Source organism: Cardiocondyla obscurior, linkage group LG11, assembly GCF_019399895.1.
Source record: "Cardiocondyla obscurior isolate alpha-2009 linkage group LG11, Cobs3.1, whole genome shotgun sequence".
NCBI lineage: Eukaryota > Metazoa > Arthropoda > Insecta > Hymenoptera > Formicidae > Cardiocondyla > Cardiocondyla obscurior.
The window spans coordinates 4086290-4113220 of NC_091874.1; the positions used below are offsets into that span (position 1 = coordinate 4086290).

The 26931-nt window shown below is 43.8% G+C and overlaps 1 long non-coding RNA gene and 1 pseudogene across 2 annotated transcripts in view; one reads left to right on the forward strand and one right to left on the reverse strand.

The window, feature by feature from the left end:
* LOC139106361 (uncharacterized) overlaps positions 1 to 26931 on the reverse strand; it is a 187581-nt gene that overhangs the window by 127947 nt on the left and 32703 nt on the right. For both annotated transcript variants that reach the window (XR_011546338.1, XR_011546339.1), the window contains exons 6-8: positions 8026 to 8151; positions 7756 to 7904; positions 7620 to 7655 (exon numbers count right to left, since the gene is read on the reverse strand). This is a non-coding gene — a long non-coding RNA (uncharacterized lncRNA). The remainder of the gene's footprint in view (positions 1 to 7619; positions 7656 to 7755; positions 7905 to 8025; positions 8152 to 26931) is intronic.
* LOC139106654 (uncharacterized) lies at positions 15781 to 19281 on the forward strand (annotated as a pseudogene).

The following is a 26931-nucleotide window of genomic DNA, read 5'->3' on the forward strand; positions in this document are numbered from 1 at the left end:
AGAAGGCAAAAACGCCCGGCGACAGAGGCGGCACGGGCTTCGCGGAAAGACGAAATTGATTGATGATTGCGACCGATAATTAAAAGTGCGAGGCACCTAGCCAGACGATCTGCGTTATGCCTTTCGTTGGCCACAGCTCGATTGATTCAGCTCGGAGTGTGAAGATTGACTTTTACATACTTGCGAAAACGTGAATAATGTTATTTATGGCCTGGCCGCGGTTTTGCATGATGATTACTTACGAAAGTATTGTTACAAAGGAAAAAAAAAATTATAAAGAAAGAGAGAAAGAGAAATACTTAATTGTGTGTGAGAGATGTAGTTTTGGATAACAGCTGAATTTTCTATAAGTTAAACTTGTAAAATATTAAAAATAATATACGATCTGTTCTACGATTACGGCACTTGTCTTTTCTATGTAATGTTTCAAATAAAATAAACGTATGGCTCTATTAAATGTTTGGTTCTTTCCCACTGGAGATTTCCGAAAGTACTTTGCGCAGGATGAGGGCGGTTCGTAGACGCGAAGTAACGGTTTCACGGATCCCTTTTAATGACCAAGAATTAGAGGATCTGTGGGACCGATGGCTCGCAGACGATTATTAGAAATTTGAAGGGTCCAAGTCACTAATGGAAATATAATTGTCATTCGGGAGAATCGTTGTCGATAGCATTATTTAGAAAAAGAAAACTACAATGACGCTTTAGAAAAAGAGTTGAAAATAATATAATTTACATCGTACGCCCGATTAAACTTTAATGCAATCTGTGTCTCGTTAATAAAAATAAATAAAATGTTTTCTTTATTATTTAAATGAGAGACGTAATAAATATATAATATTTGAAATTATTTCTTAAATAAAAAAAAACTATTAAAGTGTCTTTACATAAAAAAATTATTTTAATTAAAATCTTTCAACTATTTATTCGCAATCGCGCATTACGCGTCTTCGTGTATTAAATAGCCGTGCTTATCATTTTAAAGTCAGCGCTGTACAATAATACGGCAAAGGCGGTTCATCGACCAGTCGCCCTTATCGTGACGAACGATCGGGTTTTAATTGGTCGATTCGTCATCCCACGACGAATTTGATTATCAACGTCGGGCGAGGAACGTATCGTAGTCGCCTCGTGCACGCGAGTGACTCACGCTTTAAAACCTATTGTGTCTCAAAACTTTTGCAGGCAGATAGCAACGGTGGAATAACTGTAATCGATCTCTCATATTAATTCATTACCCCGTATCATGTTTCACTTAATATTCCTTATTGTATTTCTCGAAACTCGTCTACGTTTTATATAACTTCTCGCGAAATATTACTTTATTCTTACGTTCATTATAATTTTATCAATTTAAATATATTAATGATATTTGAGAATTGCAATAAAACCATCAAATTATTATTAATGCGATACGATTATGACGCCATATAAGATTATCTCATAATTACCAGACGCTATCAATGTATTTGATCGTGAAGTTCGTCTATCATATTGGACTAAACATACAATTTCCATTTGAATAAAATGTCGAAGAAAGAACGGCAGAATAGAACGCGGTTTTCGACGAACGGAGAACGAAATGCGTGTGTAATCTTGCATGGAGCGCGAAAAATCCACTCGGTAGTGCGACGCTAATCGCGTCGGTCATCATTGTCGTTTTAATAGCGAGTGCGCTCGTGCGCCAGAGCGACAAAGAACTTAATGACGACGCTAATGAGAATGCGTGGCGGACCGAAGCTTCGGGGCATCCGATTCGTGCGATCATGCACCGACTCGTAATTTCTCGTTTCCCTTCGCCCCGCGAAATAGCCCGGAAGGGTAGAGCAAGAAGGAGAATAGAAGACGTGGAAAAGTAAAGGGCAACGCGGGTGATTATCGCGCGAGGAATCGACGACGTTGCCTAAGTCTCTTCTAAAAGAGGGGAAAGACAAATTTCGAATACAGAAAACGTTGATAAACGTGTTTGGTAACGTCGATAATGACGAGTCCGTCTCGCGGGATTCATCCGCTAATCATCGCCCACCCAAAAATCGACGCGGCTCGAGGCCTAATGCCGATTTAATGAAATTATAATTCTACGGCGCCACCAAATGGCCGGGAATGCGTGGTGAGCTCAGTTGATGTCAATATAATCGAGCGATTCTTTGAATATACGTTTTTAAATCCCCATCGATCCCCTTCGACGTTACGCCCTCCGCAGGGAAATGCGTTGCGGTAATAACTTTTTGATGGTTAGATTAAATATTTCGCATATATTTTTTCGCGAGGTATTATTTATTTGCCGAGGGAGCTCGTAACATTCGTACGGAAAAAGACTGCTTTTCGATATTCTTCATGAATCTCCACCGGCTTACCTCGAGCGCGTTTCAAAAAGTTATAAAGCTCTCCATTATCGCTCCCATTCGTCATTTCTACTCTGTATTAATCATAATGCCTCCGTAGTAACGCGAATCCCCGAGTTCTATCTCTCTCAAGCGACGTCGAAGATCAAATTCGGACGTAAAATCCGGCACTAGGTACGCCCGATTTTTTATTAGCACCACGACTCGCCCGGGCTGCTTCGGGAGACCCGTAATAAAGTTACGAAGTTATTCCCAGTTGATTATCGTAAAAGTTCGAGAGCGCAGAGCGATCCGACGTACCTCCGGGGGACAATCAGTTAAAGAATGCCACTTTGATAGCGTTCGGAGGGCGGTGGATAGCTCCGCAGGCTCCTACAAAATTTGATGAATCTCGGAACGAGTCCGCTGCTCGCGCCGATTCGCGAGTAGAAAAAGTCACATGTTTGGCGCGGAGATACTCGGCGGTGGAAAATTGCCCCGAGCGAATCGCTGTGTAAAATATTGCAGGCTGCCTTTAGAAAATGAATCGTATAGCGCAAATAAAAAATGCTGCAGGTGAACCCGTCGCACCGTTAGAAGAGACTTTATGAGGAAATTATAAATTATGAAATGAACAATTTACGAATATATTAACATAGATGAGAATAGATGTAAAAAACTAACTCATTATAGACAACATGAGAGAAATATTAAATTTTTACGTTACGAATCGATAAATAAATAAGGCGAAACCCAAGATAATTAATAACGACTATCTCTCCTGCTTGTAATTATAGCGACAAAAAGTAATAAATAATCAAGTTACGTAATTCGAAATAACTTCATATATCGAGGACGTAAAAAGAAAAGTTAAGAAAAGATGGAGAAATAATTAACAACGCTGACCGGCGATCGGTCGGGCATGCAGTCAAATGACCCTCGACTGACTCGAACCTCAGGCACGAAGATCCGCGCCCACAGGATTGTGGATCGCTGATTGCGAAATAATTGAATGGTCTGTACGATCGGTCGGTCTCGAATCTATCGGCTTGATTGGCTAAGACACGATGCGTCGCGGTGACGGGGCAGGTTCGGCGAACGCGGAGAAGGGAAAGTGGAGGATCTGCACAAGGTTCGGTAATGCGTTTTTAAAGACCATTCCTGCGTTACGGCGTCCCGTGCATACGTCTTGGAGCCCCATACGGGAGGCGGGCGCGACGCGTACGAGAGGAGGTAAGAAGGAGAAAGAGGAAGAGAGAATCGGCGTAGGCCTCACATCAGTGATGGATCACCGGCACCGATCGGGCCTCCGAACTAATCAATAATCGTGCTGGCTTCGACCGCCAGCTATTACCTAGCCCGCAGCGGCGAGATCATCATTTCTCTTGGTCTCTTCCCGCCTCTCTCATCCTCTCTCCTCTCCTGACCCCCGCCTCGTCTTTCGTTTCTATCTCTCTTACTCCCTCGCCCTCTTTCACTTTGTACTTCAGGTAATGACAACTTATCATTATAAACGTATTACACCGAGGTGCTCCGCGCTCACCTGGTCGCACACCTCTCGCCCGCCGCGGCTACCTTTCTCGATGCGAAGAGATAACGCCACTTCCGCGACGATGCCGATCGCGATCGCTATCGCGGCGCAACGAACTCGGATCGATGTGTCGTTACTCAATCGGTTATACGGTCGAAGAAAGGATGAAGTCGAACGAAAAAAAAAAAAAAAAAAAAATTAAAGACAAGTCCACCTGCCTCACAAATGAGAGTTCAACGTAAAAGGGACAGGAACAATAGATCGTAAAATTCGAAACACCTAACGAAAATATGGAGATTTTAAATTTAGGACTAATAAAATATTTTAAATTATTCTATCAAGATTATTAGACTTTCAACCGGAATACGTTCGTTATAATCCTGAATTTTAATTTCGTTGAAGAATATTACTTTTAATAACTGCGTATTAGTGTATCAAGATATCGCGTGACTATTATTGAAGTACATTTTATTTTCTTTCACGAGGCAAACGATTCTATCCTCCGAATGTTGTTCCGTGTCGCTGTAATTTGCGAACCACTGCTAACATACCGAATACTCCCCGAGGCGAGACGTAATATCGGCTGTAAGAATCCTGACGAGGATCGAGCCGTACTTGGCTAAGCGCCACGCTAAAACGCGCGCTTAGATATACGTTGTCTATAAGACACCACGACGATAATTTGTAAGCAACGCGAAACTAACCGCGCGTCACTTTGTTCATTTATAAGTCATTCCCGCCTCAAACGCACGCTTCTGTACCATGAGATTACGAGCGGGCGCTTTTTTCCTCGCATGGTGATAGCGCATTAAACGAATTAATACGTCGCTCCATCACAATCCCAGTGAAACCTTATAATTTCGTACAAATTACGAATGCTAATCGTTACGGCAATGTGCGCGAAATTAATGTTTAACTAGACATTCGTGTTTATTATACATATGACTAGAACGGCAGTCACGAATTAGATCAATTGCGTCATTTAGAAGCGATCCATCAAAAAAAAATGTATGCAAGACGCGAGGAAATAAAAGTTAATTGCCACATGATTAACTTGTATTGATTGCCCACCCAATATAATAAAACAGGGACTAAAGGTCCGAACACAAACGAGAAAGCACAAAAAAAGAAGCAGAAAATATTGCCGAAAATTCGCGAAATAATAATGTAAAAATATGAAAATGAGACAATCGTGCATCGTCAATAATAAAGTCAGTAAAACTATCTCTTATAATTTAATTAATATAATTATAATGTATCTGTTAAATAAACTAATTACTATCGCTTGATGCGAATAAGAAATATATAAATCATTCGTGTTACAACACATTAAACTTAATCTTTTTATAATTACATATCCACGGGAGAGATAATTTTAATTGATTGGTGCAAAATACGATAACGAATAAAACAGTCTAAATAACTAATAAGCGAGCGCAAGAGGAGAGAAAATGAGAAATAAAGGGAGAACATTTTAACGCGATAGCTGTTATTAATCCTGTTATTGCTAAACGATCGGAAAAGAATTCCGGTTTTTACGCGGCGCGTCTCGGTAATTTATTGACGAAGTTACAAATAATCCAATCGGATGTACACGCATAAAGTTACACAGTGGCTCACGCAAGCGGATCAGAGCAATGTGTATAACGAAACGGAGTGCGAAGGGGAGGCAAATAGCTTGACGTTCGATAGCTTGTAAAGAGTGTCGAAGCGAGAAACCGTGACAAGGTGAAAATGCAGTAATAAAAGCCGTAAGCTCCCTCGTTCCCCGCCATCGACTTTCCACGCTCGTCCCGCACTGGCATCGGCCTCGCCTTCCATCCCGTTGCAATATCGATAAAAGCTTCGGTGTATTGTAAGCTCGTCCACGGGAGCGAAGCCCCGGAGAGTAAGCGAGAGAGGAAGAGGGAGCTCGTCATGGTATGGGAAAGCCATCAATTTCAATGGGCTTTGAAAACCGAACTACTTGTTGCATGTGCCCTCCCCCTCTGTCACCACCCCGTCCCCTTTGCCTGAATCCGTTCGCCCTCCTCCTCTCGATACGCGAGCCGATAGCTTCCCGAGGGAACGATGGTTACAAACCGTCCCGAACGTGTTTCCCGATATCGAGCAAAAATACAGAACGCGCAGAGAGGGAACGCGCGGATAGGATGTACCGAGAGAGAAAACGCTTTGAGAAATATAAACGTTCCGGTCGTTTTTCATGTTACAATTGACACAGCGGATTTCTGCATTAACGTCGCGTTCGCGAAAATAATAAATCAGGGCTTCACACGCGCTCGTCAGAGACGTTTTCGAGCAACACAATGAGCCAGGAAGCGTTAAGAAGGCGAAAAAAAAATTAAGACACCTTTCATATACCGTTTTTATATGTATCATTTGAATTAAGATGGAAAATATCTACGCATTCTCTTTTTTACGTAGCTCCGAGACTAGGATGCGCACGCTTTATTGTTACGAGGTACTTTCCTATGAGAGACTTCCGTTAGCATAATCATCTCTTACCGGGTATACCACGAGATGATGTACTGATGATCGTAATACGCGACGTCTTTTGTTTTTGAGCAGTGACCGAAAACGTGATATCTCTACGCAAAAGCCCGTTAATTGGTTTAGATAGACATGATAGTCTACGGCGCTATTACTTGCACGAATTAAAAGCGCTCTTAATGCTAACATGGGAAATGCTCCGATTGTTCGTTGTCTACAATCGACGTCTTATAAAACTTCATAACGACTGCATTAACGCGGTAAAGATTGCGCATGCTTTCTTTCTTGTGCTTTCTTTTTGTGCCTCTCGTTTTAAAATAATTTTTAACATAGCGGTAGGTTCAAAAATCCATCAAAAAAAAAAATAAAAAAATAAAAAAAACCCTAATATTAATTTTTTTACCAAACGATAATTACTTTTATTCAACGTTGCAGCTAGTCGCGTGGAAATATTTCCGAGATACTTTTTTCCTGCCTAATTACGACTTTTTTCTTTGATTTAATCCACACGCCGATTACACTCGAGAGCTCGGTATCTGAATGCGATTCGCATCGTCGGATCCGATCGATGGTTGGGAATTATCCGAAGTGCCAGGAATACGTCCTCGTGGGAAACGCGCGCTTGGGATGCCCATCGGGGGTGGTGCGCTAGTGTATGCGGTGCGCGCGGTTCAACCCCGCTCTCTCATGATACCGAGGCGGTTACGCGAAGCCTCCACGTTAATCACATATCCGTACACGCGAATACCCACCGTTTGTTTACCCACTGACGGCTCTAATGAATAGCAAAATCGAGCCGGCGCTGCCACCGCTCTGGTGCTGTTACCGTTACGCATCCTACCCCGTAACATACGTACTCGAGTCGCCCCCTCGTCGTCGCTCCATTGACAAGCTGGAGGCGAGAATTACATGCGTGGATGCAGTTACACCGCCGACCCCGTTCAAAGATGAACGACGCGTCGGAAATCAGGGAAATATTCCGTTTACCTGATTTATCGGCGGATATACGCGGTGCTACTGTTCATCGGGCTGTGCGGTTAATTGACGCGTGGTCGTTCGCTTCGTATAGCTATTCGTCGTTCCAGTAATTTTCGCATCAATGCCTACACCCGGGGTTGTGCTGTTAAACCGTTTTTTCGAACGCAAAGCGCGCCACGATTAATCGCCCGAGAGTCATTAAACGCGTAATTAATTTTACAATTGCATATGCAATATGCATATATAAAATATAGCCCCATGCTAATAAAATTATAAACGTTGGAATAAAAACTTACCGGCTGCTTCAGCAGAGTTGTAGATACTGGCGGTGGCTGTAACATAAAATTAAAAATATTAATGTAGACTTGCATTCCACTGTTTGAAAAAATTGAAAAAAATTTAAATAATGAAATAAATAAAAATAATTCTTACCTAAGAGTTGCTCTGCTGGCGCAGGATGCCCATCCCGGACCTGCTCCTCCTCTCAGCTGGGACGGGTTGAGTCATCCTTCCCCGGCTGCGGTTCGTATATCTGACATCGGCGAGAGTACGGCACTTTCACTTTTCACTACTTTAATAATCTGCAACAAATAAATTAACAAATTATATTGTAGATATTTATTCAATCTAATTAAATTTAATAATAAAAAAATTATCAAAAAAGCTACACTGAATTATTCAGAAAAAAATATTGACGCTTACCGGGTTGCTTTGCCCGTGAAAATATCCATCCTGGGCCTCCTCGTTCTCTTAGAACGTCTGTGAGTTCCATCGGGCTGATCTTCCTTCGTCGAATGTATATACGTCGGTCCGCTTCTGCGTCTCCATCTGAAACAAAAAATAATTAACTGGTTAGCTTTACAGAATTATAAACCACTTGAACGGGATCGTATGCACGAAGCGAATTACTTCGTAATATGGGTAAAATAAAATAACATATTTAAAGTATGAATAACATCAATTATAAAAATAAAATATGCTGTGTTTTAAATATTCGCAATAAGTGTTCCCTTCACATATACTCTACGCGTATACACTAACAATCGCGAAGATCAATTCGTAGTTAATATTCAGTTCGGAGTATTCATCGGCGCGTATTATTTTCAACTCACCGTGTACGTGTTTCGGAGCAGAGAGGTCGGTCACACATTCTAGACGCTATTACGTATATACACACCGCACGCCACGCGAGCCACTGTATGTGTGTGCAATGCTCGAACGCCGGAGATCGAATGGTGGGAGAACGGGCCAGCGGCCGCTAGCGCGCACCGTCCCCCGCTCCCCGCGCTCCCCGCGCCTACAGCCGCTGAGTCTCGCACCTACGCATTATACGCGTTGTACGACAGATTTAATTCTATACACTATTCACGGATGCATGACTACGCCGCCGTTCTTGATCGTGAAATATCACTTGACCAAGCTCCGACTGTATTTATCGGCGACAAAGAGACGCGATTACGTACGCGTAAGTGAGAGTATAACTTACTTTCAAGTCCAAGAATACGGCTAGGAATACTTTCCGCGTATGAAGGATCGATAGGAGAAGGTACCTCACGCCGGATTACGAGTCTCCGTTCGCCGATTAGTGCGTATTTCCGCGGACACGGAAGGAGCGTCTCCTGCGTGCAGGTGAGCTGCTTCGACACCGGAAATCGGAAGTAAAGTAAAATGGCCGTTGGTCCCTAACACCATCTATCCCCCGCGACCCCGCACTATTCGATCTCGTCTGTCTTTCTCTTTTCTCCTCTTTCTCACTCTTATACGAATTACAAAAATGAAATACGCTAAGTTTTTAAATTATTGCATTTGATCTGTGTGAAGTATTCGGTTAACATGTACTCTACGAGAGAGTGATCACTATCTGCGCAAATATAACGAGTTGTAAAATAAATTCCCCGCCCAATATTATATATATTAAATATTCATTTTAATGTATCGCGGATTTATAAATGATACGTCGCGGTACTTTTCGAACGAATCTATCATTTGTAGCTTACGTAAAAAATAAATATATCTGTTGTACAGACGTATATGTATGTTAATCACATTTATATATTAATTATGAAAAAACAAAGTATTAAAAATCCTATGTAAGATACATACATGCGTAGTTTATTACTAAATTATTACGTGAAAATGAGTTTTCTTTAACGTAGAAGAAGCAAAAGTAAATGACGTGCGGTCTGTCTGTAATGTCTTGCGAAATAAAAATTTAAAGGCGAAAATTTGCCGCGATGAAGATGCAAATGCCTCTTCATTCTCTCTTCCGTGCCGACGATTTCCGTCTTAATATCCGGACTTTTATATTTACAAGGTATTGAAGAATGGGCGCGGTATCGACGGGGACGTTGTGTCGCCCTTCTTTTCAGATATTCTTTCAATATCGAGGGGAATCTTTAAGTGGCTCTGCCAGCAACAGGTTGTAAATCCGTTTTTTAAGGGATCCACCGCCACCGGTTCGGTTTGAGGTCGCGAGGGTAAAGAGAACTCCTTCGGGAGATCTCTTCGTCTTCTTCACTCCTTCCCTTACGGCCGGCATTCTCTCGCCTTGCCCTCCCGTTTCCTCCGAAACCTCGGTCTAGACACGAGCCAGCCAACCTTTGCACGTTTTCCAATCACGCCATTTCCTTCCCCATACCATGCCACGAGAGGTTCCCTCAACGACTACACGGGTTACGAGGGGAAAAAGGATTTCCTGTCATTGGAAATTCGTTGCTCGGGTCTACACGTCTTCCTTTGAATTGATACAACGGATATCTCGCGAGTAACGAGTTTATTCGATTTCCTTTTCGAGCCCTTTGCCAAATACGACTTTCCTCGCGTTAAGAATATTAGAATTATAATGTAGCAAGAAATAAAAAATTAATTAGAATATTTTATGTACTTTAATAAACTTTTAACATTTGTAAAAGGTAAAAAATGTAACATTTCTTAATAATTATATGTTTTAAAAACGACTACAAACAGACATTGCTGACATTAAAAAAAAAAATTAAGAATATTAATTGTTAATATTCAAATCAACGCGGTGTACCATGTACCAGATGTTCACTCGTAAGACTCACGCAATAAATCACGTTTGAACTCTACTTAACCACTGAACATCGAAGCAAGTCGGCTTTGCAAAGTGCAATTGCAACGAATCGGTTGGCAGATCGGAAGTGCGCTCTTCGACAATTCGCTTGGACAATAACCATGAAATGACATGAAACTAGCCGTGGTGACTTGACCGACAAATTACGCGGAATGATCGTGAAAAGAATGAAGGAGACGGGGACGGGGCCAGCCGACGCAGGACGGCTCTGTGAGACCGGATGCCGGGCGCAATTCATTTATTTTATATTAATCATATCCGAGCAGGAAAGAGGGCGGCCAGGCTTTGCGCGGTACACCTGAAAGCTTCGCCCGACAAGGAGCAAAACGTGAACGGCACGTCGCCGTATTCGATTCGGTTTTCGAGTATCGCCCACGAGAAGAGTCGCGATGCATGTCATTAGCCGTGAAGCGGCGTCCGGATGCCCCGCGTGCGATTCAAGGAGGAAGCCCCCTTCATGGAAGACGTGTATGCGGATTGACAGATTCCTGTATGCCATTGTTGGCATAGTCATGCCTGTTGCCCTCCATAAATCGCCTCTCTGCCACGCTCTTCCTCTCATAGACCAACGTCTCCCAGTTATTATTACTTCCCCATAACGTTCATCAATTGTCTCATCTATGGGCGCGCGCGGCCGCGCATGTTACATTTACGTTTAGCCTTGCGTGCCCTTGTAAAAATATGGGCGGTTTTAAAATCGAGGGAGAATGATAATTACAAAGCCCCGAAAATTATGCGGTCTAATAAAGAGTGGAGCTTGAAAGTTCCGGTTCTCACACTTGACAAAACAAATAGCCGGCGCTAACGAGAGTCAATCAATAACCGCTGGATAACGACCGGTTTCGCGAAAGAAGCGCGATCGAGCCGCGCGCTTCAAGCTCCGCCCTTGAAATCTTGCAGACACCTTCGAGGAACGATCCCATTGCCGCCAGGTTTCTGCGAGATCGCTCAGAATTCTAACGAGACTTTACTTCAAGGTCGGCTTGGGTGGAACCACTTCAAATGTGATTTATTCGCTTTTAACTATCTCTTCAATGGTACTTTAAATAATTGTGATAATTTCTCTGACTTTTAAGCTTGACGTTCTTTAATTTTCTTATTTTTTTTTTAATTTTAATTTATGTGCGATCCTACATTTTTACACCGATGATATAAAAGCGCAAGACTTATTTTATGCATGCAAATGCACCGAGCTCGCCTTGCAACTAGGAGAAAAAATAAACTGGCGTCAGAGTGTTGTCGCATATTGCCTTTAGTGACTGGGAACGAAAGAATAATGGCAAATATTGCCCGGCAAAGGGAGCGACTTCCTTCAACGGACTTGCCCCGTGATGGAGTCCTTTGCATACGTGACGAAAGTGGACGACAACGACAATGTCATGGCGGAAGTAATTTCCGAGATGAGCGGTCGAGACTCGACTTGCAATAGTGGTTGAACAGTCAAAGTGGGCTCATTTTGGCATGTATAGCAAATTCGCGACGCGAAGGGACACTTTGTAGGGAGGTCATATCCTGTTCACCCTAGCCCTACTATATCCTGACCGGTCGCACATTAACCTACGGAGAGAAGTAATTTTCTGAAGAAGACACGCAAAGTACCGGACACCGGTGAAAAGATGGTCGCGTGTGTCGGCCAGGTCCAGAAACGCGCGACCACGTGTCATGTGTCAGTTGATTTTCAACGTTAACTCCGCAAAACGCATTTAATATGATTTTACTTGCTGTAATTTGAAAAATCACGAATTCAATTATTTCGAGCGAGCGACACGAACTGGCATGGTTTTTTTTCTATTTCTTTTTTTTTATAGAATGCCTGCAACATTTGTATAAATTGACGTATAATAAATTATACTCAAGACAATACGGCTTTTTAATTACGATCACAGCGTTATTGTTAGGTTATAATTAGGTACGCCTAATTCCCGTGAAGATCGTGTTTTCAGTTGTCAGAGCGAGATACGCATCGTGATTGCGCCAGTGAACGATTAACGGGGCCGACTATTGTTGGCGCCGCAGAGACAGAGAAATTATGAGGGGAAAGAAGTCGACATAACAGTAGTTTCGATCTAAATTGTCGCTATTACTCTGACAATCTTCTTACGATTTCTTATTAAAAAAAAAAAAAAAAAAAAAAATAGTTATCGCAATATTCATAAAGAAAATTAAAATAATCTCTCGTGCAATTTTTATTAATAAAAACGCGAAGATAATCAGTATTTTAATTCCGAGATTATCGACGTATCACCCTCGCGATTGCGTTTTACGCGTCTCGTTGTATACGTGCTTATGAAGCGTGAATCGTATAAAACTCTGCTCTGCGAACAAATCCACTGCAAGGAATCACGATCACGCGCGCGATCGTGACTGCGCGCCGTAATTTAGAGGCGTTGAATAGGGTCGAGCTTTCTGGACCGCACGGTAGCCGTACGTCGTCACTCTTGTCTCATTCGTGAGTGATCACGGCCGATCGTATTGTGACAGGGCAGCGATTGGTACGTCGAGGAGGCGAGCACGGTCGCATTGTGCTGCAGTCACGTATATCAGGAACTGAACAGTCATCGTCTTCCCCGATAAAACGACGGATAGAAACTTTTGTGTCGACTCACGACCCCAGTTAACGTTTAACCCGCCGAGAGAACCGTCGCGCACGAGCATCTCCTTAAGATGATTGTTCAAAATCGGAATTCATTGTTACTCCGAGTCTTGGGCGCGTCGACTTATATATTTTCGTTTTATTGGCAATATTAAGCAACAGAAGTTGCGAAGAAAACAAATATTAAAATGCATACACCTTTCAATTTTAACGAGAATCGAGAGGAAACGTTTTACATCGCGACAGCTAGATTAGTCTATTTTTTTTTTTTTTTTTTTTTTTTTTTGTTAACAATCATAGCGTGAGTTTCACAATATCGAGTAATTAAATTCGCCTGTTTTCGGAGCGGCAAAATTCACGAAGAGCTGTCGCAACGTACCGTTTTAACAACTTCAGCGGCGGGATCCTTTCCAACACACACGATGGTTTCATTATATTATTCCGTACGAGCGATTCGAAAACGCGAGTCCTTGCAAGGCGATCATCGCGATGAAAACGGGACTCAAGCTGTGCGCGAAAAGTAAAGCCGACTCCATGGAAACGGCGGGCGTTGTGCGGCCGCTCGTATTCAGCGTTAGGAACTAATTAGCACGACGCTCAGATCGAAAAGGCAACCGGCCTCGGTTATTAACGAGGAGGACATAACGATCCTTCGGGCGGCTGGCACCGCTGGCGTTTTTATAGGTTTTCGAGCGCGGAAGGAAGCGATTCGCCAACGAGAGCGACATGGTTCTCGAACACGACTTGTTAAAGGCCCGCATTACGGGCCGCGCGTGTAACAATCTTACGGCTCATGCGTGTCAATCGTTATTAAGTCAAATGGCTTAATGCAACGGTGAAGAAGTAGGAAATTTCTTTCGCGACTCCTTCTCTTCCTGAGTGAACATTTCGATCCTAAGCCGAGAAAAAAATAATGCTACCTTTCTCTCAGCGCGTATCAACGATATTATTTAATAACCCGCGATGCCTTCCCACGTCCGTACGAAGATGATAAATACGTATGAGCCCAAATGAATTCGCGGCTCAAAAAGCGGTAAGTAAATAAAAAGTCAGTCTATCACTGCGATCGATCTAAGAGTAGACGAAATCAGGCTGCGTGTAATAGTATACGATGCTTAGAATTCTCGTATCGCGATCGAAGCGGGATGCCGTTAACCGCCACGGGTTGCGAGAAACGGCCCATAGCGTCGTTTCATTAACGATACAATTGCGGCTTTGTTAATGAGCCAATAAAAATACGCGCTGTTATATCGCGAGTATCACGTATGGTTGAATTATATTCGAGCGTGGCCGGCGCGGCCGATACCTAGCGCAATTACTGCGTGCCGTTAATATCGCGCTTTACGCCGCAAACAGAACATATTCCCAGCTGATTACTGAAATTACTGTCAAACAAATAGCGAAATGTATCAAGAAACGCGGAGTGAAAGAGAGAAAGAGTATCCCTCCTTTAGGGGTATAAAAATACATTTTAATATCGCAACTGTACCGCGCAACGCAAGTTTATTTGCGAGGTTATATGTTTCGCTATTTGTACGTAAATTACGTTTCCGCTGTCTTATACGCATTGCCCGCACGTGCGGCCCGCGTTATTATCAGAACGGATTGTGTAACACGAGGTTGCAAAAGAGAGTTCTTTGAGGATAACTATAATTAGCACGAAGAATAGATCCATTGATATATAACATCCACGGCGGGGCGTAGCGTACGCGAAAGGTGGCACGGATTTAAAATGCATATATTACTCGCAGTCTCTCCATAATTCGATTAACCTAAGCGAAAATGCGCTCGTTTGTAGCGCGCATATATAACAAATGAAATCTCCTGCATAGTAATTCCATTCGGAATACGAAAGTAGAGGATGCGCCGCGGGGTCGTACCTACGACGACGTCGGGCACGGGGGGGTCGACGAGGATGGCGGACTGTTAGAGAGAGGGTGGGTGGCGGTGCTGGCGGCAGAGAGAGGGCGGATTAAAAATGTAATCCAATAATAACGCGTCTCTGGTGTCCGTGAAAGTACGTACGTATGAGACGCACCGCGGTTATATGTGAGGATAGTGGCGTAGAAGTAAGGGGTTGCGCCAGGGCGCAAGAGCCCCTTTCGTTTCCGCTGTGAGATAATTAGCCGGCGCGGAAACGCGACCGGTTTATCCGTCACAACTGTAATGGTAAATAACGCCGTCCGCGGATATTCTTATAATGTAAAATGACTGCGGCGTGTATTATGTTATTTCGTATTCGTCACGGGGAAATATCCCGCCCGCGATTTCCTGTCGGTCCTCCTTCGAATTATACCGGACATGATTCGGAGCTGCATTGATATCGCATAGGGACGCGGGTGGAGGAATGAAGAGTGTTATCACAGTTAATTGCAGTCAAGTGATAAGAAATGTCGAATGTACCACGTATCGCGAAAGCTCGACTTCTGTCAAGACGATAAAGTAGTAATTTCGATCTGTAATTACGGGGTAACTTTTTCGTAATCGACGCGGGACGAGCCAATAGGATTGTTCGATTAAATATTTAGTTTTATCTGATTAACGAATAAGATTTATCGTGTTTAACACTACCTTTGGAAAACGGAATTTCGTTACGCTACTGGTTGCACATTTTCTCGCACGCGCAGCAATGTGTGCGAGCGGCGTACGTGCCAGCACCTACGTATATCTGTAATGCCAGTACGTACACCCCCGGATGAATCTTGAGGCAGCGAAAATATCACGATGTCCGCTAACGCCCGGGCGCCGGGGGTGGGTGGGAAAAAGGTGGGGGAGGGCGAGAAGCGGACGGCGAAGTGTGTGCGAGCGAAGGTACGGGGCTCAAAACGGGTGGATGGAGTCCATTAGCAGACGGATGAGGATGTGTGCGCGATTATATACGTCGCTCCGGTTCTCCCCGGTTCCCTACCCCCGTCGTCCACTCAATAATGCATCACACTCCTCTATCCGACTACTCGGTCCAGCACGTATGACCACTCGGGAAGTCTCTTCCTTGCCAGCAACCACCTCATCCGGCCCGCGCCACCACCCTCTCGGCTTCCACGGCACCGCGGGTGCTTATTACCACGTAGCTTTGATTTGGGTGGGAGACCGCCGGCGATAGGGAAGAAGAGAGAAAAGGTGTCGACGTGTCTTTCAAAGAGAAGCGAGGATACATGAGGAGACTTCGAGGGTGTACCGCGAGTTATCGAAAACCATATAAACCGCGTGAAAAATGTTAACGTCTGATTATGATCGCGAGAAAAAGCTTTATCCTTTGCGAGTTACGACATCTCCGAACCACAAATTCATATGTATATGATACGTACGACCATTGTCTACCGATTTAAAATTCATCGACGCGATTGATTAACGTAATGAAGTACCTACGTATAAAATGACTGCAAATCGAGTTACGTTAGGCGAGGTTACGCCACGCAATAAATTATTCTTCAGCGCGAAGGCTATTTATAAGCATTGGTCGCGAATCTCGTGGATTACTAGACGTCCGTCGAACATTTATTTTTGCGTTAGATCCCGTTCTGGCGTGACGCAAAATTTCTCGACCTTTGACCTCTCTCTCTCTCTTTCTCTCTCTCTTTTCACGATTCAGTTTGATCCGCTGGAATAATCATTCTCTTCAGAATCCGCCCACCTCGCGCCCTGAATGCCGCTCCACGCACATACATATGTACATATCTCGCGCGAGAAAGGGTCTCGGGCGCGGAACGATACTGAAATAATACTTGATACAGGCACCTGGAGGAAGATTCGTTCTACCGAATTACTCCACCTCCCGCCGTTGGCCCGCGCGGATTAACGGATAATCCGTACGGGAACGAGGAATTGTTGAGAGAAAAGCGGAAATGCTAATCTCTCGATGAGAGATCCCTCCCGGATACCTACGCACCACGGAGTCTTCCATTTCCGCGGACGCCGGTGTGCGTGCATGCATGTGCGCGGTACACTCGTGCTAAATCGTCACACACGTCCGCGCCCGTGTGTGCATTTAAGTACGTTTGTCTCGATTGCGTGCGAGAAACGACGAGAGAAGCGGTCCGCTCTCCAGCGTGTCGTGCAAATCCTCTCAGATCGTAGCCGCCGTATCCGGCGGTTCGAACGACGGTTCCGCTCCCGTTCCCGCGCACGAAGCGGTTTATTTCGCGCGACTCGGACGTACAGAACTACTCGATCGCGCCTGCTGCGTGCACGTCGCGATTTTATGAAATCGCATTTGAGGCACGGAATGACGCGGCGTCGCGTAAAGATTCCCGACTGAAATTTCTCTCCTCTCCCTCTTTTTCCCGCCGGCTAAAATTCCGAATATATCGCGGAAAGAATTCGAGAGCGTTTAATGTAATTTAAGAAAAAAAAATAATGCTTACTTTAGCTCTCGTGGTATACGTATAAAATTTAATTAAGAAGCGTAATTAGATCAACTACTATTTTATATTACGGTCATTTAATCTCCGCGATGTGAGGATTTTGTAATGGACGCTTGCAAGGCGAAGGTCTGCTTCAGCGCGAGCTGTACTCCACGACTTATAGAAAAGCACATTTCCTTCGTTAGCCCTAGCGCATGCTTTTTGTCTTTCATCTTCGACCGTTGCCGTGGTTTCCCATATCCAATCAATTCCGCGCCTCCCAAGTCGAGCCCGAGATGACAGACAGACGCACCTCGTGACTTATAATCGCATTTTCTCACCTCCACGCGCCTCTTACACGCCACATACACGTCGGCAAGAACAGAATCAGACTCCCCCCCGCTAATGGCCAACGTCGAGGCTTTTAGCTAACCGAGTCTCCTTTACCCATCGCCTCTGATCTATTCTTCGGCTAATCTGTTGATTATACGAGGCCGTCTGGCAATACGTTATCGAAACCGATGGGAATCCTTTTCCCCTCTCTTCTCGTATCTACCCTCACGTCCTACTCTACGATCGGACATATATCTCTCGAGATACTCGTAGAAATGCGTTTTCCGTCTTTAAGGAGGGTTGATCGAAACGCAACACGGTAGTACAAAAAAAAAAAAAAAATAGTCTCGATCCATATAAACATAAAATAATAATTATATAAATCTTTTCACGTTAAAATACAGCAAACGAAACTTCCTTTTCCATTATATCACGCGTATAAAATAAAATACGTTATAAATCGTTAATAAATATATTACAGAATCGACTAAACGGTAAGTTTTATTTGGAATGTCGTCTGAAAAATTTACTCGACTCATTTAGGTGAAATAGTATATTCTATAGAGTTAATATTTCCTCCAGAAGAGCAAACGAAGCGAGAAAGAGTGAATCGCCGTTCTTCATTCTCACCCGACGACAGACGACGGATTGCTTCAGATTCCTGTACACAGACATCGCCGTAGTCCGCGGAGCAATTATCCGACAGATAGCATCGTAGGACTTAACCTACTATCACTTTGGTTTATTGCGAGTTATATTTCAGCACGTGGGAACCGCGCGGGGTTTTCAATGGGACCCGGTGCGAAGAAGGTTGCCCAATGATCGTCCCGATAGCGGTTTCAGATCGCCGGAAACCTACTTTTCCATAAAATGCAACCGTTCGCGTTACTTCGCCGCTCGAACTGGATTCGGTCGATGGCATCAAAGAAAGGGACGATTACGCGGAATTATACACCGAGAAAGACTGACAATTAAAAATATTTTTTTAAACGTTTTATTATCTCTCCTTACGCGGTTTCGTATTGCAAATTAGAACCGCCGGTTTATTTCGATGCGTTCCACCGAGCCGCAAAAGGCGTTTTAATTTCCCAATTATCCCAAAGAGAAGCTAATTAATTACGTTTGATATTAACATGCATATGTAATTGAAAAGCGTGCCGATCTAAAATTCATTTATATGTCGAGCGATATTGATACGTGATTCATTGCGCTTTATCACGCGAGGCAGAAGTGTTCAATAAGATTAATTAAACGAAAAATATTGTAATTACAATACGGCAATAATTAAGGAAGAAAGAAGATGTCGAAACTTGACCGTCAAAGCATTATACGCGTTGCCGATTCATATTCATGAAGAGTAAGAAACCGAGCAACTAACGACTCGTTAGTTCTTTTAAGTGATAATTTATTTATCTTTCTGGAACAGTCTCAGTGTCTGCACGAGCGATCCCAGAGCGGCTGGGCACGACCGGCCATTGTTAATTCCTGGCTGCTAATTATGGAAAAATACGGCAGTCGCTCTGCGCTTGAAGATCGACCGCATAACGACAGCGGAAAACCATTAACGTTCCTGCTGTTTGGTTTTAGAGTCGGTGCAGTAACGGATATCTCGGGAAAATTTAATCGAAACACTTGCCGGTCTCGGCGCTCGCACTAAAAACAACGGCGCGCTTGATATTTAAAAACACATTCGCGATTATTATACAAAATGTCTAATTCCGTATAATTGCCTAGTCCCTTGATTCGAATATCGAATATATAATGTATAACAAATTTTTGTACAATTAAAATTTAAATCACTCCTTCTTAGAAAACACAATCATATGTCTAGCTTGATGTAACGTAAATTTATTTCTTTTTTTTTATAAAAATTAAAAAATGTTAGATTAATAATTAATTGTAATAACAATCTGTTATACAGTACCAACGGTATTAGTATCAGCATCACCGGGTCCGCAGTATCTGACGCTTCGAGGGACGCAGGATACGGACAAGAACGAGGGTACAAAGCGACGGGAAATAACTTTGAAAAAGTGCGTTTCCCCCGGTTAAATGTAAAAGTCTTAAATGTAACGCGCGGCACGGCCGCTACCTTTCCCGACCCCCTTTTATCGCACAAAGGGGTAAAACCTAACCTACCATCCGCCTAACGTATCCCGCTTTTCGTCGCAAAAGAGACCCCTGAGGGTGTGCACGGGGGTGGAACTCGGGGGGAGATGGGGGGTGCGGACGACGGCGTGAGCACACATGGGCGCTCGCACACGAACAAACGGACGGACCGTGCCGACTCTTATGATGGACGTAATTAAAACTTTTACAGCGGCATACTAAAATGCAAATAAAACGATACGCGAGTTCTCTCGGACCCCTTCCCTTTGCCCGTGGAGGTATCCACGGCGATAGGTAACACACACGGCCGCGCACGGTTTTTCGCGCGCTGAAAAGGACGGCGCTCGTCTCGCCTCGCCCCATCTCGCCTATGCCTCGGAGCTGAAAGGCGTCGGGCGTGGATGCGACATGATAATTACAGCGATAATGACCGCGGACATGAGACAGGGTCGATCGGACTTGGACGCTCCTCTTGCTCCTGCAAAGGATGCGTGCCACCAACGGGTCTTTCCGACCCGCGGCTTTCCGATCGCCTATCGTTTACGAAACTGTTGCGCGAGAACATCGAATATGTAACGAGTTCAAATAATTCGTTTTATAAAATAAACAAGTTCTTATTTCAACAATTTTAATTAGCATGTTGGACCGATAAAATATAAAAAATGAGTCTCCGATATTAATTGAGCGGGCGCAAAAGCGATTTCCCGCGTTAAACAAATTTGCGAGAGCGATTCATTGCACGTGAAAAGTGATTAAGTTGTACTGCACGCTTAACGAAAATAGCGCGTAATTACCGCGCGGTTCTTACACGAGGCAGATCGTATCAGTGATAGGTAGTTAATGCGGCCGGGCCCGCGCAACAAGGAAGAAGATTGACGAAAAAACACATCGGAGTTAATTAATCCCCTTTATATTCAGCGGCGGCGGTTTTCTAATTCTCACGCTTAATAGCCTGCCTGCGCCGCGATGTGCGTGCGTATGCAAATCGACGGCGGCGTAAAAGGAAGGCGAAAATCCGCGAGGCTCAGATTTCTCCTATCGCAAACTGAGTAAACTGCCCGACACGATCGTGCGGGCGCCATCGACGCGCCTGCATCAGACCGCCAATTAATTCGAGAGCGGTCTCTTCGGCGCGCGTTTACGACATCGCACGTCCGGAGTTCACCGTAGGCGTACAGGTAGTAAAGACAGTGAAATTCGCGCCAGGTACTTTACGCCCTCGCGGCAACAACGATTATTAGTGCGTAACCGAAAGGAGAAGGTGATTACCCGTGCTGTAATGACATCGAAACTGGTACGACGAGTATACTGCACAAAGAGAGCGTTTACGGAAACCGAGTTTCAGGAAGTGATTCTTCAAAAAGTAAAAAAAGAAACCTAACGTTATTCCCAATGGAAATACTAACATGATAATTACATAGCACGTAAATCAATAATTTTTTTTAAGAAAAACGTAATTTATGTTGTTAAAACTATTTTAATAGAAACAAGACCGATTTCGTTTCAGAACGGTCGCTAATACGCGCGCGATTCTCGAAGTTGAAAGGAACAATAGAAATTCAAAAGAGGGAGAACACCACTATCGTCCATCCGGCGCGAGTTCACGCATAACGAGAGAGCCGCTGATTCGGCATCAGCCCGCCAATTAATTCGGCTCTTTGGCGCGCACTTACGTCAATCCACGTCCGGAAATCCGCGGCGGTGGAAGATAGCGCGGTCCCGCGCGAGAAGGCGCGAGCGCGCGCTGATTAACCCGACGATAATTAGCATACAATAAGAATCCTCGAATAGATCGAGCCTGGTAGACGAGCCAGAAAGCCGAGCTTACGGGGCACCCATCACTCCTCCCACCAGATATCAATCGCTCACCATCAGCACCCTCGCGCCCGTCCGCTACGTTGAGTCTCTTCCCTCCCTCGCACCCTTCGCGTTACCACTGTTCCCCCGGTTCTTGCCCCCCTCGCTCCCTCGCCGGGCTCTTGACCGAGCCGGCCCGGCCGTTTGACTTAATCAGTAATCGCTAATTGCCCGGCTGACGCACCTCTGCCTAACGGACAAGGAAACGTATGCAAATCGCGCGGAATTATCTCTCTCCGACAATTAGACGAGTATCCTTGCTCGCGCGTATAATGCCACTTCCGGCCACGTTAAGCCCTCCGTCCGCCCCTATCCTCCTTCCCTACGATCGTGCGTGCCCCATATAGGGACGATTTTAACCCATTCGTTTCTTCGGAGAAGCGTATCGACACCTGCGGTTTTTACGCACGACGGAGCACGGAAACAATCGAATGGACGGCAAGACGTAGCGAACGTTGCTGCTCTACATTCCTCTTTTCTCCCGGTATACCGCTGATTTTGCGAGTTGTAATTATTACGAAATTACGTAAAATTTTCAGGTTAAATGTTAATTGAATACATAACCGAGCGCGCGAGTGAGAAACCAATTATAATATTTGATGCAATTATGCAGTTCAAAGTATAGGCCGAAAGCCGCACGATGCTCGTTCTTTTTTATTTTATATTTTTTTTCCCCTCATTCTGTCGACACCGCCGTGGGCGTCGATGGTCATCTACGCTCCCATCGTTCGTTATTAATGGAGTGACCAAATAATTCATGGATAGCGCCCGCTGCCGATTTCGAACAGCCAGCTGCTCTCCCTCGCGTTCCGTTACATGCCCGCATTTTTTTTTCTTTTTTTTTTTCAGATATATTCGACACGGCTTTATAGCTTCGGCCATTCGCTGGTGTCAGTTGATTGCCACTGATGTCCAATGACAACCACGACAGTGCCACAGAGGTATGAATATTGTAAGGTCGTGGACACATCCGGGTGTCCCTCATCCATTAGATAATCGTGAAATATTCTATATTATCGACACGATTCTTTTTCCCTCGATTCGAATTTCTTACAATTACGCTTGGTCTTTGACGCCTTCTATTACCGGAGTATATATTTTTTTTTATTATTTAAAAATTAAAAAAAATTAAAAAAAAAATGTATTTAAAAAAAAAGAACGAAAAATAGCAGTTGTTTTGGCACTGACGTCTGCAATGATTCACTGCACACTTCTACGATTTCCCTCTATAGGCTGTTTCTGTGCAGACGTCGTCGCTTCTATAACGGGACTTGAAACCGTTCTCATTAACCCGCGAGCGAATGCCGCGCACCGTCTATTCTGTTCTATCTGCATTTTGCACCCGGGAGCATTCGGTGGATGCCTACTTTGATTTGTCTTGGAATATTGCGCTGTATACCGCGCTGTTATCTGAACGTCTTTCTGTCCCATCCCAGTTCCGCCTTTTCGCGTGGTGTTCGTACATCGACGTTTAATATTTTTTACGACACGTTAAGACGATACTTCTCTCGATCGAAACTTTTACTTACGAATAATCTTTGCAAGATAAGATACTAAATTCCATAGTTGATACCATACGAGTACAACTTTCTTTGCCATAAAATGTTTCTCTTACTTTCGCTTTGCTATAAAATTATTTCACCGTTTTACCCGAATTTAGTTCGTTTTTTAAATAGGAATTCACCCACAAACTACGCTTCCTTTTTTTCCATTTTCACGTTGGAAACTCTTGTCAGCGTATCAAGAATAGGAACGGTAGCGTGTAGACGTGTGCGCGGACTGTGATCTGTAATTAGCGATCCCGATTAGAGTTATTTACGAGCCGGGTGAGCTCACACTATGTCAGCCATTGTATTTTAATGCCACGTCGCCGGCTTCGCCTTTAAAGTAAGAAAAATGCCGATTCCCCGGCGGCGTACGAAAAAGGAAGTCGAACCGTAATGCTCGGCTTGTAACTTACGAATTAACGAAACGGGTCGGCCGCGGCATCGGGGAGGATTCGTTCTTTACTTTAACGTCATCGTGTCCGCACGTGTATGCATGCGTCCGTGTTGCTTATCACCGATCCGGGAAACGGTATGTAGTCACTCTTAAGAGAGCGTTGTTCCACATCGTGGTGTCGAAACATGCCGCTTACTTCCTTGCCAAATTTCACTCGCGGTATAATTCAGACGTGCATACGCTGTTACAAACGTGCGCACGTGTTGCGCACCAATGTGTTTTTTACTTGCCGAGGATAGTGAACCTACCCGAGAACGATGCCTACGACGATAAATATAACAAAGAGAGCACGCTGGAGCATGCTTTACTTTAACAAATACGCATGCATATTCATGCGCGTATAAATCTATCAGATAGGATTGAATTGATTAAAATAATTGCGGTTATCGGTGTTTTGAAATGCATAAATCTCCGCGATGTGTTTCGAAACTTGTCGACGGTGCCGCGTTAACGTCGGATGCTCGATTCGTAATTCGGCGGTATTAACTAGACTCGTTTGGCATTTAAACAGTGCCTATCAATTGCGAATCCATTTGCACGTTAATGCGATTTCAATTAAGCCCGGCCGCGCTAGCCACGTAAAATAGTTGAAAATACGTGTAACACCGGCGTGCATGCAACTTTTAAAGCAGTTTTTAACAAACGTCTCGCGCGAGATATTCCGAATGTTTAACTAGATCACAATTATCGAGACTGATAGCGGCATTAAACATACATAAGCTCGTTTCTCCGTGGATTTTATTATTTTTCTCAATCGTCCCTCGCAGCGCGCGCACGCACACGCGATTGCGTTACAATCTGCAAATTGTCTGTATAAATTAAACCTGCCGACAAACATCTATCAAGACCGTAGGCACGGAAAGGAAGCGCGTTTTATTCGAACATAGAGGTGCATAGCCCTCGGGGTTTTTCCAGACGACACACACGAACGCTTTTCCCGAGCACGTTACCGGTCGCTAACGTCGACATAAGAAATGTATCGGGCGTAATCAGTATGGTTAACCAGCCGCTAACTACGCACCGAGGCAACAATTAAATGCATTAAGAGTGCAGCGTACGCACTAATGTGCGCTCATGCATTGAGTTTCTCAGGACGGATCCCTTCAATGCTCTGCTGCCGAAGGACGCATTAGAAAAACCTCCGGCGGTTCGTGCAGTCTATTGCACTCTTTCCCATCTTTTTTTTGGGACACAATGTAACCTAAACGAAAGTATCAATCGGTATCGCGGAAAAGCGACAAAAATCGGCTGGCCACAAAATTTCTACATTAAAGATAAAAAAATGGGAATGCAGAAGAATTTAATTTTCGTTAAAATGACTATTTTCGGTTTGTTGTGCATTGCATTCTTTTTTTTTTTTTTAATTTTGCTATAGTAGCACCCGTCATTGTTTCACTTATAAAACATGCACGTACACGTAGGCCCTCTTAACGTTTCCGTGGTATATCGACTCGTCTCATCTTCAGCGCACCGAGCGCCGCAGCGACGTGTAATTATTCAATGAAGGCCTTCTACATATACGCACCCGATTGATGTCGCTGATTATAACAGCAATTACCATTAGCATACTTAATTGTATCAAGTGCAACGGCAGGCAGTATGCGTTACAAGTTATTCTCGATAATCGAGCAATGCTGGTTTTCAAAGCACTTTACTTACTTAAATTTCTACTTAATTTAATTATTATAAGATCCCGGCCTGGGATCTCGTATTTTAATAAAATAATATTACGAAAAAGTAAAATAGAAATTTAAGCAAGTAAAGGATTTTAAGGGAGTTAAAGAAAGATTTCTTAATTTGGTATACGATGTCAGCCGCTGGTTAAATGAAACGGGACCTTAATTCGACTCCGAGAAGACATCCCACGAGAGGGTGTTCGTTATCAAACGCACGGGACGCCGCGGAATGTGCCGGTCTCACCCTTCAGAAATCACTACGCTCGACCGATAGACGAATTGATACGGAATTTCAGCGGTCTCGCGCTTAATCGACCGATCCATTCCTCTCTCATTCTCTCATCTCTTCCTCTGAGCAACCCTCGACTGCTGTTTCTCGGCGTTCGTGTCCCACCACCTTGTCCGCAAGAGGTTTATCGTCGACACTTTGTAAACGCCGTGATTTCAAACCGCGGGCGTAAACCTCGGGGCCGGCTTAGATGAACCGTATTACGTACCGATAATTAATCCTTCGTTAACGGGAATGGAATTTGACCGTTGGCACACCGGCGAAAGATTATTTCGCACATTGCTTTCGGCCGTTCGGTGCACATTATTCGGCGGTCGGCTTGTAATGGCTGATTACGCGAGCAACGGCAATTAATCGAGGATTAAATTTGGATGTCGACGTAAAACGAAAGGCTCAAGATAAGGAACCGTTAACAATTTAGCTTATCCACAGTTCGAAAGTTAATTCCAGATTTTTTTTATTTTTAAATATTTATATTAATTTCGCTATATGAAGTTTTTTTCATCGTGACAGTTGTTTCTAGGAGATGACATAATAAGAGAGATAGAGCACAAAAATTTCTCTTCGATGATGACATGTATGTTTAATATGCAAAATTAATTTAAATCGATGTTTACAATCTGGAATTTTTCCCTACGGCTGTTCTATGAGATATTACGCGTGCTTAATGACTTCCGCGGTTGCAAGAGTTATTTCATTTTAATACCGGAGCCTCTGCATCATTCTCATTTGTTTCTGTCATGCTAAGTAGTGTATCTTTATGCCTTAGAGTTGTACAATCATTATTTCTCAATGTGAGAAATCTTTATCTATATTATAATTTTGTGTAAATGTGAGATAAATGATTCTTCTAAAGCGAAAATTACAAATCGTTCACTTTAATATAGAACTCTTTATATTTCTTGTTTTCATGTACAACGTTCGGTCACGTCTTATCGTTCAAGACTCTATTTTTCTCTAAATTCGCGTACCTCGAATCGTTTTATTAAATCTTCTCAAAAATATCCGATATACACAATAAAATAGACGTTTCTAAAATTGTCCTACGATATTCTCTACAATATTTTCTCAATGTTCCTTTCGTAAGAAAGACTCGCGGTTGCGAAAAGGGTTCGAGGCGTGAAAGGGACGGCGGCGAAAGGGTGGAGAGGTCGAATACTAACGAAAGAACGGCAATGGGGGTTGAAAAGGGGGAAGCGAGATGGGGAGGAGAGAGAGATTGATAACGGATATGCAATGGTCTTCCGCTTTTTCACAATGTTTGCTCCGAACGCCCGGTCGTGGCGATAAGCGCGGGGACGCAAACTACACGG